General features: G+C 48.6%; 1 protein-coding gene across 2 annotated transcripts in view; it reads left to right on the top strand.

Moving 5' to 3' along the window:
* The first annotated feature begins 436 nt into the window (after positions 1-436).
* NDRG2 (NDRG family member 2) overlaps positions 437-18,271 on the top strand; it is a 171,889-nt gene continuing 154,054 nt past the window's right edge. Inside the window, exon 1 of one of the 2 annotated variants that reach the window (XM_085600840.1) lies at positions 437-743. The gene's annotated coding sequence lies outside the window, so the exon portion shown is untranslated. The remainder of the gene's footprint in view (positions 744-18,271) is intronic. The other variant, XM_085600832.1, reaches the window with a different exon arrangement.

Genomic DNA, 18,271 nt, shown 5'->3' with positions numbered 1-18,271 from the left:
GAGGTATACACGTGCTTTCTTTCATTCGCACATTCCCAGGCTGGGCCAGTCTCGAACTCGGAGCCAGCGGTGAATTTCCACTCGCGTTCTGGGCCTATCCTCGGCTCCCTCCTCCCACCTCCAACGCCGTGCCTCGCCTTGCCACTCCCCTTCGTTTTGGTGTGCGTCTCTCCACACCCCTCTCCTGCCGGGTAGGCTGGGCTTGTCCCCAAGAGCTCCCTCCGTCTTGCAGCTCGGACTTATTCCAACTAGCCCCCTCCCTCCGAGGCCGAGTCTATTCCAGCGCCTCCTCCTTCCGACGCACGCAGGGGGCGGAGGGCGTACGCTTTGCTGTGGGCTGGTGCTTGAGCCGGGAGGTGGAGTTCCGTCGGGATTGGCCGGGGCCGTCCCTCGGTGAAAGGCAGGGCCTGGCTGTGGGCCGGGTCTGGGCGTCGCTGCCGAGGCCTGTGGCGGAGCTGGGGGTGGTCCTGTCGTGAGAGGCGGGCTGGGCCTTGTTGTGGGCTGGGCCTGGTTGTTTGGGTGGAGGTTGGACTAGTCCTTGTTTGTGAAGCAGCTCTAGAGCTGGGCCCGCACATACGCTGTTCCGTTGCTGCTCGCTGTATTGCAGGCCCTTCGTGCACGGGCTGTCTCCCGCGCTGCTGATCTTCTTTTACTTTTTGGCGACTGGAACCTACCGACGAGTAAACGGGTCGAACCGCAGAAAGAATCCAAGGAAGACAGGCCACCGGAGCCGCCAGCAGCAGGTACCCCGTGTTTGCTTGGTAGTGTTCCACTGCGCTGCACGAAAAACAATAAATTGTGTGAGCTGGCCCTTACGCCCCCAGTACACACGTAGTGGGCATTGGTTACTTGCACGGGTCCTACCATATTACGTTCCCTGTACAGTTGTAGTGGGCACTGGTTACTTGCAGGGCGACGGCGATGCCCCATGTCACAAGCATGGTGCAATAACTGGGCGCTGGGTCACCATCTGGTGGGATAGGAGTCAGTATGTGAAAGGGTAGTATGTACAGAAGGACAGGGTGATTACCACGTGTGCTCTGCAGGTGGTTTGGTGTAATGCGTCCTGGGGTGTAGGGTGGGGTTTAGGATGCGAAGACCATGACTGCTGAAGATATATTTCCCCTGGTTGAGAGTTGGGTTCTGGGGTGGGGGAAGGTGGGTCTAGGGTGCTGTACGCCCAGCAAAAATGGCACCAGTGTGCTGTGCCTGTCTATGTATGTCTGAGTGTGTGTATAATGGGACGCATGGGTGGTAGTTGGGGGACTGGCGGTCCTCAGGCACGTATTGTGTTGTTGAGAGGGGACGTGATTGGCTGCAGCTGGTGCGCGAGCAGAGCTGGATGCTGGGGCCGCGTGGCGGACACCTGTGAAGGACACCTGTTCCGTAGTCGGATGGGAGGCGAAGTTGTTGCGTTGCCATCTCCGAGGATGGGCCTCGTAGGTTTTGTAGGATTGTAAAGCCCCGAGATCTCATGGAATGCCGTCGGCTCTGACGTCCAGATGGGGAGGGGTGTACAGGGCTGTGTGTCCCGGAGAGCCTGTTCGACCTTGGCACCGGGCCTGCGGGTGGGTTTTGAGCTCGGGATAACGGTTTGTTGTTTATCAGCCTTGGCACCGTACCTCCGGGTGGGCGGGCGCGTGTCACTGCTGCTGGGTGGGGTGACGGGGGCTTGCCATTAGGCTCCCCACCGAATGTTTTGGGGAATGTCCGACAAAGGATCGTTGTTTATGAGCTGTCCTCGGTGCCCCTGGTGTGGGTAGCCGACTGGCACCGTTCCTGGCGGGGGCTTCCGTGTACGGCAGCGAGGTACTTGAAAACCCCAGCGCCCGCGGCACAGAATTCGATGTAAGATGGAGTACTGCGTCCTTGGCTCGACCCCCTACCCAATCGACTGTTCGTCTGCCAAGTGTGGTCACTGGGAGGGGAGGGGGCCAGTCTTGTCCTCCCCTTAGCATGGTTTGTTGGTACATTCCCCTGGAGAAGGGTTTGGTGGTGAATAATTGTGTTTTTTGGAACAGAGAAGCTCCCCTACTCGGGGGATGGGATCAGGGACGTATGCGTCCTCAGATGATGTAAAGTAAATAACATGACTAATTCCCATGGAGAAAAATATGATGCTCGCTGGCTATATCCCTTCTTTAAATTGCAGTTTAATCACAACACACTACTGATTAGAGGAAGCGCGGTGGCATTTTATTTTGTTAATCGAAAAAGCCTAATTGTGAACCCATCTGGGAGAATTTGGTTATTAAAGATTATTGTGTAATGAAGCCACTTCTTTTTCCTGCGTGATTGCGAAATATGGGAGCTTGTCCTCCACTCAAGTGAGACAGGACCCCGGAAACCATGCACTCGCCGCTCAGTAGAAAAGGCTCTGGAATTTCTAAAGCGCGGTCACTGCTGCACGGCAGGCTGAAGACGAATGGGTGGACAGCGCCTGGCTACGAGATCTTAAAGACCAACCATGACCTTCTGGGGTCACACCGAGGAGTTTGATGCTGTGGCCGATCAACTTTAAGCAGAAACTCCCAATAGGATGAACACGTGCAAAAATGACATGGCACACAACCTAGAAAATACGAGAAACTCGGACCTGTAGAAGCTGAACTTGCCATGAACGCAATTAAAGAAAAGTCGTGTGTGCGAGCGTGAACAGGATCTTCTAACACATATGGGGCACATAAATACGGAATATGTAGAAACAGTGTGCTGTGTGGTTTTCCACGTGGGGGGCGTTTTTTTCTGCCATAGCTGGCATATTTTCTACAGGTGTGTCGCCATTCCGTGGGCAGTCCTTCATTTCCAAAGACCATGAACCAGGAAAAGGACGGGAATCAGTTGTAAAAAATGACCCAGACAAAGTTTGGTAAACCCCACTGCCCCAGCAGACCATTGCCTTTCTAAAGCTAGTCGAAAATTCCTCACTGGCCAGTGGATGTAGGTGATGGCTATTGATACTTTTGCAATCTCAAAATAAAAACATCTAAACCATAAATATGGTCAATATGCTAGTCTGACACCTATTTAGAGGCACCTGGCATGCTGGGGAGGGGGGTGAACGCTGTTACTGCTCAAAAAGCCAGGTCTTGAGGAGTCTTCTGAAGATCAGCAGGTCTTGGGTCTGCCGTAGGTGGATGGGGAGGGTGTTCCAGGTCTTGGCGGCGAGGTCGGAGATCTGCCACCGGAGGTCGCTCTTCGGATGCAGGGGACTGTGGCGAGGGCAAGGTCGGCAGAGCGAAGCTGGTGGGTGGGGGTGTAGAAGCTGAGTCTGTTAAGGTACGCTGGTCCGGTGTTGTGGAGTGCCTTGTGTGCGTGGGTGAGGAGCTTGAAGGTTATCCTCTTGTTGATGGGGAGCCAGTGCAGGTCTCTCAGGTGGGGTGTGATGTGGCTGCGGCTAGGGATGTCTAGGATCAGGCGAGCCGAGGCGTTCTGAATGCGTTGAAGTCGAGTTTGGCCGAGGCTCCTGCTTAGAGGGAGTTTCCATAGTCCAACCTGCTGCTGACGAGGCCCTGGGTGACCGTTCTTCTCGTTTCGGTGGGGATCCACTTGTAGATCTTTCGGAGCATGCGGAGGGTGTTGAAGCAGGAGGAAGAGATGGCGTTGACCTGCTTTGTAATGGAGAGGGTGGAGTCGAGGATGGCCCCTAGATTGCGTGTGGGGTCGGTGGGTGTTGGAGCTGTTCAGAGTGCGGTAGGCCACTAGGCGTCGTCCCAGGCTGAGGGGGTGGATCCGAGGATGAGGACGTGGATCCGAGGATGAGGACCTCTGTCTTGTCAGAGTTCATCTTCAGTCGGCTGTTCTTCATCCACTCCGTGACGGCTTTCATTCCTTCGTGGAGGTTGGTTTTGGCGGTGTGGGGGTCCTTGGTGAGGGAGAAGATCAGCTGGGTGTCATAGGCGTAAGAGATGATGTTGAGGCCGTGCAGTCGGGCGACGTGGGTGAGCGGTGCCATGTAGATGTTAAACAGCGTTGGGCTGAGGATGAGTCCTGGGGTGCGCCGCGGATGATCTTGGTGGCTTCGGAGCGGAAGGGGGGGAGACGTACGCTCGGTGTTCTGAAGGAGGTGGTCCAGTCCAGGGCCTTCTCTTGGATCCCGGCGTCGTGAAGGCGTGTGTGGTGGCAGACCGTGTCGAAGGCGGCTGACAGGTCCAGGAGGATGAGGGCCACGGTTTCTCCGTTGTCTAGCAGGGCCCTGATGTCATCGGTGGCGGCGATGAGGGCACCGTCGCATCTTACCCACTTTTCAAGGCACTGCTGCGTCATATGCTGTCACGGCACAAAAAGGAATCTGCTGAATGCCTGAACTCATTCCACTGGTTTTATTGTGAGTTAGGTGCAAGTTTATTGTTTCTTAGTGTGTCTGTGCCATTACTGAGAGGGACCAACCATATACAAAGCAAAACAGTGCAGCAACTGCCCCGAAGAGGACAGACCAGCCTAAAGGACTAGACCACGCAGCCTCTGAAAAAATAAATACAAGTATCCGTCGATGGTTTCAGTCTGGTTAGGCTTCGGTGTAAAGCAGCCTGCGTCCAGTGGAGCACCGGGCCAGGGCCTATGGCTTGGCATGCGTCTCCCATTTAGAGAGATTCGGATATATGGAAAGTAAACCTCACATGGTCATCTTTTACAGGTGCTGCAGCTACCACTTGAAACTGCCTGACTCTTTGAAACAGAATAAAATCCGTTTGTGTCTCTTCTTCCTCTAATATCACTTAAAACGTTGTACAGTAGTTGTACTTGCTCCAGTAGATAAAGCGTGCTTCACTTTGCTGTTACTTGCACTAGTTCTCTGAGATCTGATTTGTGCCCTTTTGTTGTTACAGGCTGCAGTTTGTTACTGTGATCAAAGGGTGATACCATCTAAACGAGTTTCCCTCTAAAACCTCACAGTGCTGCCTGTGGTGCAGCACGTGCCCAATAAACAACTTTTAGCTAGATGCATTGAGCCGCGTACCATTTTTTGGGGGGGATTTTCTATGGCATTTCAGGCACTGACCAGGTAAATGCAAATAGGGCGCGGCTTCGCCTAAAAGGGGAGGTTACACATTGAATTGCCAGGCCTTTCTGAGCTTAAACAAAAGTAGTCTTTTGCTCCAACTATGACTGGAGGAAGCGGTTCCCAGATCTTTACCACTATGACTGGAGGAAGCGGTTCCCAGATCTTTACCACTATGACTGGAGGAAGCGGTTCCCAGATCTTTACCACCTTTGCACTAAGATGAAAGGGAAGACAAGTTGGGGTGGTGCAGAGCAATTTCTTCGTTGCCTGCACTGGGAATCGACATTCATTGTGGAGTTCCAGGCTTAAAACAGGCGCCCGGGATAACCTAATACTGCCCCGTACCTGTAGCAGATTTCTTCAAGGCCGATTTCTGTAGCCTTGTGTTTGGGTTACAACAAATGTGTAGTTTATACACCAACTAGTCTGCAGTACCACTATCACCCGTGTTGTTAATTAGCACTTGCATAGAGCAACGCCTTTCTTTCTCGTTTTCGTCCGTATTTCCAGAGTTATTTTAAGCTAAATGAAGCAGGGCTGTCACAAAACAGAGGGCCAAATCTCAGCTTAATACGCCCAAAACAAGATGGCGCTGGATGTGATAAAACACAGTGCCTAGCAGTGTCACCTTGGATGGAGTGTTACACTGGGGCCCTTAGCGGCAGGGATGCGCACGCGACTTGATGGGCTCCTGGTAGAATGGAGCCGTGTCTGGCATCTCAAGCGCAGGTGAGCGGGGCTTCCTTCTCGGCGCTTTTCAAGGGACAGATGCGCCTGGTCTCACTTGCGTGGGCAGTTCTTTCCGTCCTGACAGAGGCTACACTGGTTCTAACTTCCCACTTGCCTTGTGCATGGAGTATTCCTGTTTGGCTTTTTATTTTTACACAAAAGGGAATTTTTAGGATTTTTGTGCAATGTTTATCCTTTCTGCCCGGGGTTCCATAGGAGCCCTTATGCAGCGTGACATACCGCACTATTACTGTAGTGGAGGAAGTCCGGATAGGATGCATTTAATAATAACGTAAATAAGATATGCCACAACGATCTCCACTCCCTTTCCCCCTCCCACGAGTGCGATAAGGAAGGTGCGTCTCACATAGACCTAATTTGGTTCTCGGCATCCCCAAGCACAGTCCTTGTTTGTTATTTATTTTTGTATAGCTCTGACATGTCAGATGGAGCCATTTCGCAGTGCTAGCCAGAGGATCGTCATACGTTCCATTCAACAAGTCTCCTGCCATTTTGCTGGTACATGTTGGTCTGCTGAGCAGGAGTGTCCCGGGTGCTCCAAGGAGTCCTGGGGTCTGGCGGCAGCCTCTCGGTCGGTGGCGTGGCAAGGATGCTATGGGCCCTGGCAAACATCAAATCCCCCAACCGTCAATTTGTGCCACAATTAAGAGCCTTACTTGTGGTTCCACTGCACCTTGTGCACTTTTGAGAGCCGCGCCCTGTTCCGTGGGACATTAACAGCCCTTCGTGGAGCCCTTCCTGCTTGGGGCCTGCGCTCTCGCACTGGTGCGCGCTCTAGGGCTTCCTATATTGTGTGTTCCGAGTTCGATCCCCAGTTTCAATGGCCTACCCCCTTCCCTTACAGTTCGAAAGAACGAGGCGGTTGTGTGTCTATCACAGCATGTTAATTGCATTGCCTCGGGGCGCTTCCAGGCCTCATGCATCCTCTCCCATGTCAGTGCACGTGAGCGCCTGCGTCACGGAGGCTCGCCGTCTGTGTCCTTGTGAGCTTGGAAGTCCAAGGTCACTCGGCAGTCCAGGGATCCCTCCAAGGCCCGGGGAAGCCGGCTGGGGCACAACAGCGGCTGGAAGCTCGACTGGCATGTTCACTTGTGCCCTCCTGGAAGTGACCCCCGTCTCACCTCGCCCGACCTGCAGCGGGCGTGGGCAGAGGGGGCCGGATCTAGTGGAAATTTCCTGAGTGGATGTCAAGCACGCATCTTTCTAGCAGAGATTTTGAACATGAAGGCGACAGGCATGTGGGGGCGCACATTGCTGCCCACTCTATCGTTGGCCTCTTTGCGGTGAAAGCGCACGCGGGGAATGCTTATTATGGACACGGTGTGACTGTTGGGTTTTCTGTTAAAAGCTGATTTGGCCCTGGGAGTGAGATTAGCCAGGAGGGGGCAGTGTGGGCAGTGCTTTAAATGGAAAAAATAGGTGCAGGTACTAAAATAAGCTAGAGGTGTGGCAAGTGGGCGGAGCTAGGGGTGGGGCTAAGGGCAAGATATGATGGTACATATTGGCTTCTGTACCAGTTGCAGCACATATCGAAACGCATGAAATGCGTTTATGCACCTGTGAGTACTGGTCCATTTAAAGCACTGCCCTTTTCCCTACGGCCAGGCTCATCATGTCTCTTGCTGGTTCCGTGACTTTACATCCAAATGTCCTCTCCACTTGCCTCTCATCTTTACCCAGTCTCTATCTCGCTGGTTCTGCCTCTCTTACTCCCACCTCTCGCTTACCTCTCGCTTACTATCTCCACAAGTCTTACATTTTGTCACTAGTCCCTACATACATATATTTATGATCCAAAGACACGTGTTAAGAAGAAATGCACCAGATTTTTGAAAGTACACAAATTTGTCTTAAAATGCCATTTTTAAGTCCATTAATGATTTCAGAACTCAGCAAATATCTGGCTGTTTTATCTGAAAAAGCGGCAATCCTAACTTCACCTGTCACCTCACTTTACATTCCTCCCATCCCTCGTCCTTCTATGTTCGTCTCGTCTTTCCCCCAACCAAATGCATGACCAGTTGTCATGGGAGCTAATTCCTGGAGTGTTCCAACGTTCCCTGCTGTGCATTGCCCTATGGGCAGGGCTAAATTGACACCCATTGTTCCAGTACCCTGGTCAGTCCCTGTTATCTTGTAAAATGCAGCTATTAGGGTTTGCAGGGCACACAAAGGGAAGCAGCTCCTGTGCTAAACATAAAGCGTCTTTGATGAAGGTCGAGTATTGTATTGCGCTGCCACATGCTTTAGTAGGGCAAGTGCAATACACGAAATAGGACTGGATGACCACCTGGCAGTCTCAGCCCATTTCACTCATTTAATGGGAGAGGGTAGAGGGGTGGGGGCGAAATCACTTTGAGCCAAATGGTCTTTGTGCACCTGATCAACAGTGCAGGGTCTGTCTAGACCCTGTCCTGTTAATCACTGCGCGATGTAAGCCCTCTCAACACCCTGCAGTCTGGGGATGTTCAAATGGACGTTGCTGGAATCTTCAGCAGCGACTCTGCAAAAGACCACTGAGGGGCTCAGTGACTTACAAGATTCTCGGGAGCCCTGCCCTGCCCTGGAGGAGATGCCTAACCTGAGCCTGCCCTGCCGCTGATCAGGGTACCTGTACTCTCTCTGGCTAAAGAGAAGTGCTGGTACTGACGGCAAGAAAATTCGGAAGTGCTGGTACTCAGTACCGGTGAGTACCGGCCCATTTAAAGCACTGAGTGTGGGCGAATGAGGTGGCCTTGGGGGTAGATGCAGTGGTCATCTTGAATGTGATTGGGTCACAGTTTCTCTAAAGGAGTAATTTGGCATGCTGCTGGTGGCAGTGGGTTATGTGTTGTTGTAAGCATTGGCGTGCCACGGTGTGAGCCTTGTGCTGTTTTTCTTATGCAGGTGCTGGCTGACGTTTGTTTGTAATGGGTTTCGGTGCTAGCGAAGAGGTGGTGCTTGCTTTGGGGTCGGTGTTGATAAATATGTTGTTGGGGGTTATGGAATTAACTACAAGTTACTATGTGGGAGTAATTGCATTGATTTGCCCTAGGATATGGCTGACTGAGCTGTGCCACTGTACTTTTCCTGCACTATCCACACTGAAATGTACTGAGCAGACAGGTATTTGACCATGGCATCTCGCCCCATCCTTGCCATCGGACTGAGCACTCTCTACCTAGCGTTTGTGCACCTCGACTAGATTCCCGCACAGACCATGCTCCGCAGTGCTGCCTCCGAAATATGTATCCTCCTCGTCCTCTCATGCATCCTAGCAGAAGCACTTCCACTCACCTCACACCTGCTCTGATGTCCGGACTTTGGCTGCCAATAAAGCAGATAATTCAGGTTACTCTTGTCCATACCCAAAAATTAGGACCACTGGCTCTGGAGACTGCCTAGCTTGCTCGCCTCCAAGAAGAGTTTGAAAACAATTATTTTCCAGGAGGCATTTCCTGGTGACTCCACACAAGATCTCAGCAGCAGCAAGAGACCTTCTGCACGCTTCTATCCGTTGGGCTGCCTTGAGGGTGGAGTCCAAGAATCTGTATTCCTTTCTGTGACTTGGTAGGTGTTGCAGTGTGTTAGTAGGGTGACTTGTGGCCATGATACAAAACGCATCAATAAACAAGTAAATATGGTACAGTGCATAGATTTCTCAAATAATTCCCCAGTGACTGAGTCCAAAAGAACCCCTCTCACATCCACCCAACTATCATTGAATACAGGTGCTTAAAGTTCCCATAAGCTTGCCTTTGCTTACCATTTGGCCTAGCAACCAAGCTAAAGTCCTCTTAACTGTCCATCCATCCTCCTTTCAACATCCAGGCCCTAATCAGTGGATCCCATCCTATATGAACCAATGACCTTTGACCTACACTTCTGTGATTGATATGGATTCTTCAAGTACTGGACGTGTGCTCTCATCCGCCTGTCATAAGATGGGATTCAAAAAAGTGCCCAAGGCAAATCGCCCATCTGGTGGCTCTCAGCCAAGGCGGTCTCCTACAGAATCAAGACCATGCACCCCCTGGCTGTCACCAGACCCAGAACCTTAAATTATCATACCCCCCCCCCCCTCCTCTGTGTAAATTAGTCGAGACACAACCTACCGGTTTGCAGTCAAACGTAACCCTAGTATCTGTAGCTGTCCTTGGGAGGTGACCTCGGTGTGCGTGGGGCTGGGGGGCTGCTGCCGCTTTTTGTGACCTGGTCTTTCCCAAAGGAACACCAGGTTCTGTTGATGTTTCTTCAACTTTAACACAAAAGCTACAAATAAAAAAAAAGCTCACTTCAGTTTATTTTGCTCCTGCTGCAGAGGTTGTTCATCTTGTATCAAAAACGTTACCATGAATGCCATAGCTTTTTCTACATACCCAAACTCGAGAGTTTGAAAGAGGTTATTTTCTTACTGCACAAAACCACACCAGTTTACAGTTACTTTGATTGTCTGAAGAACTGGTACTCGTCTTCGATCCACCCCCGACTCATGAAATAATAACCTTGAAGAGGTAATATGTTCGTGAGGATTTGGAATACATAGGTAAGTGCCCCAGTGCAAATAGTTCTCCAAAAACGGCTTTTCATTGTTTTTCAGAGCTGTTATATTCTCTTTCAATAAGGGGGAAAATAATGATTTCCTTTGTTTAGGTTGGAGACTATTTGGAAAATGATGAACCTTTTGATAAGTGAATTTCTCTGTTACAGAAACGTACCAAAAGAGGGGTGGTGGTCCTGAGATCAGTATGTGTGGTCCATCTTGCATTTAAAATATTGGTTTTGTCACACATTCTGTACCCAATGTTCTTCTCAAAGAATGTATCTGTTTCTAATCTTGTTTATGAAGGTCTCGGGTCCCCTTCTCGTTTTTTACAATAAACACTATGCTGTGTCATTGCCTAAGCTCCACTTGTAATAATTTGCAACATTGTTGTTAGTTCAAACGTGTCTGTCCAAAACTGAGTCACTGTCTTTTCTGCTTCTGAATTTAGGCTACATTTTATACACATTCTTCTGACCCTTTTGTTTTATCTGTACTTGTTGTGTGACCCTGGTGGAAGAAGCAACTATTTCTAATGGCCTTGTACTAACCGCATGGTGGAAGCAGGTTAGCCTACTTAAAACTTATTTTGAAGTTGGTCTCTAAACATGTTGGCGTGCGGCAACCCCTTCCTCGCTTGTATGATAACTATTGATCATAAAATCTGAATACTTAATCATGGGGTTCTTGTAAATATCTTCCAGACTAGGATAGTCGGTGGAGGTAATGTGAGGCGCTGGGTTGCCTTCTTTCCGACGAGTCCATCCCAGGATGGAGGTTGTCCACAACCATGCCCATTGGGGTGGCCCCATGTAGATCATGGTTCTGATGTTTTTCAATTTTTGTATTGAGCTGCTGGGGGAGTTCATGGAGAAATTGGGCATGCACCAGCGGGCACATGACACAAGTGTACTTGCATGCTTGTGTCGGTAAGAGGCTGTATTCAGATGGCAATCCCTTTCTGAAGCTTCAGAAACTGAATGGCAATGGATTTTTTTATTATTGGTTTTTTTTTTTTTTTAAATATAAATAAGAGTTGTACGCCTCCAACCCATCCCCTATTGGATTGGTAGACTCTAGGCGGATTATCCGGCCCGGAAGAACCTGCCACACCGGTCAGTGACTTGATGCTGCCAAGGCTGCACAGGGACATGTGGTGCTCAACTATGGATGAGTTTGTTCCCATCCTGACCTCCTCTTTTAAATCACTACGATTCTGATGGATTCTTATCTTGCAGTGCAAAAGTACACCGTTGCAGGTCTTGGATGCAAATGATCAAATTTCGTCCTTGCGTTCCTTCAAGTCTTTTCATCCTGATATGGACTTTCTTCAACTTCATCAGGTTTTCATAATTTCTAGTCTTAGTTATGGGAACTGGGTACTTACTGGCTATATCTGTGCATTCTCTCTTCTCTGAAACCACCCCTGCATATAGGCTTATTTGGGTGGCCAGAGATTTAACGACATACCATGGTGCTTGCACACTAGCAGGGCCTGTGTTCGGGAGCCAGGCCGCAATTTAAAGTCTCTTGTTTAGCCTCCAATGCCCTACCTTTCAAGACCACCGTAATTTGGCTACTGATAATGGTGATCTCGGCTAGGACACATTGGTTTTCGAGTAAAGATAAATTACCTTTGGAAATGTCCACATTTTAGAAGTCTTCCACTATTACCCTCTCTTTTGCAGAAATTGTGGTTGCCACCCATAGTGGTGCTCCTCTAGCCATTCTCCAGCCATCCCATCTACTTTTGTTTCATTAAAAGCACCTGTTTCTTGTTTCACACCTTAAGCTCTGCGTTGTTTGAGTTTCCAACTTGCGGACACCTTTTAAACATCTTCTGTATGGATGTAGGATCTGTATTCTTATTTCATTCTTACTGAGTGTAACGGTGCCATTTTCTTGTGGTGTTGGGCACTTTTTTGCAATTAATCGTGGCTAAAAAGTAGAAGTCCTGTAGTGAAGTTCCAACCTCTTTCCGAACACTTTTTACAAAGAATGCATAGAACGAACAACGTGGAGCACTGTTCTGCCCATTGCTTGTGCACCGTTACTCCTGGTAGACTTTGCACCGCTGATATTTCCCTCTGTTTGCTTCCATCTAAGAGATTCCACCAAGTTTTTTCTCCCCACTGGGATGGGAGTTATCGATCTGTTTAGTATTAACTGTGTTTATCTCAGTAAAACAAAAAGGAAGTCGCCCTACCTTCTAATCTGCTGAAGGTTGTTATAGCCACTTATCAGATTTCCTGTTCTAAATGGAATATTACTTCATTCAATTGTTTTATGAGGTTTACAGTCGGCTCTGTGCTGTCTACTGTACTCTGATTATTCAACGTAGTAAAAGGAGAGTGGATTTTATTGCTCGTTCCATATCCCTCCCAGTCCATTAATTTCAGACAGCCGGGCTTCCGCTATAGCAGTCTTCATGGACTCCTTTTATTTATTGCTTATTACTTAAGCGCTGCGTGCCACTCGCGTCCATTTCAGACCACTACCATCAGATCTCCTTCTTCCATAAGGGTAACCGAGGGAAAAATGTGCATGCTTCTTGTTGAACGTGCGGCAATATATTTTTTACTGTTCGGTGCTTTCTGCTTCAGAGGCATGATGCTCAGGCAGTCATTGTTTTGACCATCTGTTGGTGAGATACATCAGTGGGTTAATGTGATTGTTGAGATCATGTCCAACCTCTAGGTCAGGGATTTTCATCTTGGCATATTGACCAAGCCTTTGATCCTTTTGAGGTTTTTAATTGGAGTACAATTGAGTTGGGAATAACTGCAGTTCTTTATATTGTTGCCAAGTGGCAAATGTTTGAATGAGGTTTATTTTATGGAATCCACCTACTGCCCCCCTGTGTTGATTCGGGCCACACCTTTAAATCCTTTGTTCAACAAACACTGTTGCATTCTGAGAGTAGCCAGTTCTCTGTGTCCAGCTTGATTTGTCTGCTGTCCCCATTCCATGTTTGGCTTTTAGGAAGACGGGTACCTCTAAAGAGCCCCTCAGATCTACAAATCCCACAGTGTCCGGTCTACTTTTTTTTAATGCACTTGTAATGTGGTGGATAGGATATCTGTCACGTTTGTGATGGAGTAAGCTGTCTGCTGAACTGTAAATCAGTCCCTCTGTCCCGAACCCTTCGACAAACTTGTACTCATTATTTCTAGAGATGTCAGTCTGACACTCATTAACCACTCTGCCCTAGAGGTTGTTCTCTAACCCTTCAAAGCACACTGACTTGCCAGCCCTTTGCATAACAAATTCTAAACCCTTAAAGGTCTATTCACCATCCAGTCCTAGACATTGCCATGCCATTTTATAACCATTGACCATGTAGCTGTCTTGGTGGCTAATTCCAACCCGCAACCAAATTATTGATCTCTTAACTCTGGAGGTGGCTGGCTTTATCCCTCTTAGTAACAGGCTAAGATTTGAGGTGACAGACTCTAGCTTTTAAATAACCACTGACCACCCAGCCATTGATGGGACACGTTTTATGATTGAAGCAGTACATTGACTAGATGGCTCTAGAGGAGACAGACTAACATCGTAGCTTTTGTCGTTAAATATCCAGTCCTTGACTGTAAAGGCCCTGGAACACTGACTGTCACCAAGGTGAAAAGCTTTGTAATCCGGAGGTAAAACATTCAGTGTTTAGCTCCATAATCCTCTGCTAAATATTGGCCGTCCAGCACTAGAGATGAACCGCAACATAATCCTACAATTATAATTAAGGCACCCTGTTTGTCGTTTTTACAGATAAATACGGACAGAAACCTATTTATTTTCCTCTCTGTATATATTTTTAAATGTGGACAAAAACGGAAATTGGGTGGTTTTTTGAGTGATTCTAAATGCTGTCAGTCATGGCTGCCAAGTGAATGGCTATGCAGATTGACAGGCAAGGGGGGTTGAAAACAAACAAAAGGAATTTTAGTAAAGAGGAATAAACCGCAGCAGATATGCACATGGTTGACACTCTAATGTGGATGTTTTCATTCAAGTGCATCGATTTATCATCTGTGGATTTTCATATCATTGATACCTCTCGGGCATTCAAGCATGAATGCCCATTTATCGATTCGATAAATGTTTGAAAATATTAGTTTCAGCTTAATTTGTTTCGCAAAACCCAAAATAAATATGGATAAAGATAAAATTAGCAAAAAATAAATACAGATGGAAAAGTCAAAAAAATAAATACCATGAAACTAGGAGCCCTAATTATAATGCACCATCCAGCCCCGAAAGTGAAAGACTTTTGAGCTTTATGGTAGCTACTGAACTTCCAGCCCTAGAGGTGAAACGTTTGCTAATCCTGTGGTGGACATTTACCACCCGGCTCTAGAGACATTTATCTTTCATAAACTGTTCTAATCCTCTAAGAACCTGTAGTTCCCTAAGGGCCTAATTTCTAACCCTGTAATTAACTTTCTTCATCATAAGATCCAGCCCTTTATTATATTTGGCCATGCAGTGTGGGGTAAAAGCACATGGAACACTTCGATAAATATTGAGCATATATCTCTAAAGGTAAAGAAAACCTCTGATCTTTAGGGAAACCTTCACCACCCAGTCCAATAAGAGGCATCGTCTATCCCTTATCCACCACCCACCCTTAGTGGTAGGAGATTTGCTTAACTTTCCCGTAACCGTTGCAACTGCAACTGTTGGGAGACGAATGCTTATTAATCAGCTCATCCTGTAATCCATAGAGGAGAAATCCTCAACACTTTATTGCCATTCACAATCCATCCCTTTAGGTGAAAGCGTCCCTAACCCTATGATAGCCTCTCAGCATTTAGCACCAGTGGTGGGACTCGTTCCCCATATCACACATGATCATCGAGACCTTGAAGGGACAGTGTCTAACCTCTCGAAAAACACTCTCCATCTGGCTTTAGCATGGAAAAAGATATGTAACTGTTCACCATCCAACTTCTCATTCGTCCACAGACCTGAAACTTTCTAGGCCTATAACTACTGAGCGGTCTACCACGAGAGCTGAAAACTTCCAATCCAATAATCACCACTGACCACTCAGATCCAGCGGTAAAAGGCTCTACTATGGTGATAAACCTTCGTGTTGAAAATCTAGGTGTGAGGAGGCTCTTATCCCTAGGTTAATTTTTATCATTCCGCTCCAAAGGAGAAATACTGTGACCTTGCAATAACACTATGCTATGCAGCTCTAGATGGATTGGAAATAGTAACCATGAAGCGTCTATCCACTCTCCATCCCTATAGGTCAGAGGCTCTTTCCATCCATTATTAGTCACAGACCTCCTTGTACGTCTCCTCCCTGGACCGATTTAGTGCAGGAAGGCTTCCATCACCTTGAAGACGACAACCTTGATGCTCTTGTTATGCGGAAAGGGAATGTTGTTGACAAAAGAGCAAATGTAAGGTCACGTGGGGTTTACGAGTCAGGATCCCGTAGCGAGCTCTGTTGCAGAAGGCTTCTGCTGGAAGCTGGAGATCCTGGCTCACAGGATCAGCGTTGGTTAAGAGTTTAGTGATGGCAAAGATTCGGGTTTGGGCGTTGGCGTTTGATGGCTGATTTCGTATTTAGTGTTGGAATGCATGTCTCTATAAGCTGTAAAGTGGAAGTTGTGGGTTCAAGGCTGGGGTTGTTGGTGTGATTTTGGGTTAAAAATGGATTTGGAGTTGACGGAGCCAAAACTTTTTTTTTTTTAAATTTGTTTTTTTTTTTTTGGGTCCCTCATTAGGATTTATTTATTTATAAAGTTTTGTATAGCGCGAACGTGACCCTAATGTGTATCCGTGCGCTTTAGGGTTGAGCATTCAGAACTAAGTTTGAGTATAAGGTTTGTAAAATGGTTGGATTTAAGTTTGGGATTAGGGAGTTGGGAATATGTTTCCTGTGTCTCGCTGGTCGATGAAGTCTTCTGTGTTTTTTGTAAGGGCTAGAAACAGGGCACTATGCCATAGACGCCAAAACATAACAAACAAAATCTGTCCATCCCACAAAAATCTCTTTAAAAGAAATTTTACATGGGCTGAAGTAAGAATAGTGAACTATCCCAGGTCTACAATATATTGCAAGTGAGTTTTTTTAAAATTGATTTTAGGCATTAAAAAGAAAGGCTGGTGTTCTTATAGGCTGTTATTTGTGCAAGGCTGAAATTTTGTACAACACATTTTGCAGCCTATTTGCGTGTGAAACTAGGAAACAAAGTCTTTGCACGGAACATGAGTTTCCTCAGTGAGATGGTCGAAATGTAGTTAGATTTGGGTTTAGGTCGATGGGGACTAGTGCTGAGATTAATGGAACCAGTAGGAACGAGTGTTAGACATTGGTTTGGGGTTAAGGGAGGATTTAGGATTTGCGTTAGTTTTAGAAATGGGATCTATGCCATGGATATTATGTTGGTAGTGGGGGTGGGGGTTGAATTGATGGTCTGAGTTGCTTTCATGGGGTGGAAGGCTTTTCTGAGAGAACAGTTATCAGGAACTCGCTGTTCCTGCAGGACTGTGAATGAAAGGCGGGGTGGGGGGGTTTGGGGAGGAGTGGGACTAGATTTGTAGTCTGGGTCAAGCGGAAATCATGAGAATTACACTTGGGTAAATTAGTGTTTAGAGGCCGAGGTCTGAGGAAGGCTGGACAGGAGTCTGGTGACGTGGCGGTGGGGTTACATATGGAGATGGCTTAGAGAGTTACTTTTCGGTGTTTGAGGATCCGTTTGGAAATTGCTGTCCTCCGAGGACAGAGAACAGGGGCCCTTGGCACACCGCGATGGTGTCCGTGATGAGAGAAGCGGATGTTGTGCCAGGAATAGCTCCAGCGGTGCGCTGTGTTACCCCGCCGGTGCCAAGTCCCGGGACGGGCGAGGGTGGGAGCCGGGGGAAGACGGCCGGGGGGGGCACTGAGCTGGCACTGGCCTCTAGCCCAGGTTCCGGGAGCCTAATACCACCCAGTGCTGCCGATGCCAGCTACAGCGCAGATTGATGGCCTTGTTTTTCTCGGTGCCGTGCCAGCTGCCCGCCGTTCTCACGGGTTCCCCAGAGTCCACCCACAGGCCCTCCGCCCGCCAAGAACGCCATCGGGGGTCCTGCTCCTTCCAGGCCAGGCGACGTCTCCAGAGAGACTCAATTTAATGCCCGGCCCGGTGCCCTGTGCCAGCAGGCGATGACTGTCCCTGCGCTCTCGTTCACGCTGGGGGTCGGCCGCCCGCCCGTGCCCGCAGCAGCAGGGCTTAACCCTTGCCTTCTCGGTGCAGGTGCATTGAACACTCTCGCTGCTGTGGATGGGTCTGGGGTTTAACCCCCTTGCTGCCGAGACCCGTGTGCCCACATAGGCTGGTGTCTGTAATGCGGGTGACCGGGCTCACAGAAAGTTGGCTTAGAGCTCTCACTGCTGCAGCGCTTTGCTTCGCCTGGGGTTAAAGTTTGTTATTGACACAGGTGGTTGTGCTTGCCACTGCCCTACTTAACCCCCCCACTGCTTGGGGCTCTGCTCCCCGCCCTCTCATTCACCGTGCTTCTCCCCAGTCCCTGTCGCTCTTCTGTTGCGTGTCTCTCGTTCGGTGTCTGCCTAGATTGTCAACACTTTAAGAAATCTGAAATGATTGAACAAACAGGCACTTGACAGTATTTTCGCCTGTTTCGGGTCACTGATCTGGGCCCTGTAGAGGGTGGCTCGGAGCAGTCTCCTTGCCTAGATCTCTGTTTAAATATAGCACAGTGTTGTGCAATGTGCCGGGGGTGGGGCTGCTGTTCCGAGGCAGATATAGGCTAGGTGCTTAGCTGGCCCTGTCACTTTGAGATTACTGCTGGGGCCTGCAGTGAGGGCGCTATCCTCTCCAAGCGACTCTTTTCTGATGATTGTTTTTAACTGCGGCAGGTCTGTGCCTCCCATGATGGACTCTGCTGAGAAAAGAACCCCCTGGCTGAACAGGGCAGTACACCTAACGGCAGAGTACAACAGGGTACCGAATATTCTGCACATTGTTGCCATAGGGTGTTAA

This window comes from Triturus cristatus, chromosome 1_2 (genome assembly GCF_964204655.1).
Source record: "Triturus cristatus chromosome 1_2, aTriCri1.1, whole genome shotgun sequence".
NCBI classification, from domain to species: Eukaryota; Metazoa; Chordata; class Amphibia; order Caudata; family Salamandridae; genus Triturus; species Triturus cristatus.
Note: the sequence above shows the minus strand (reverse complement) of the source record. Positions and strands in the feature narration are given on the sequence as shown.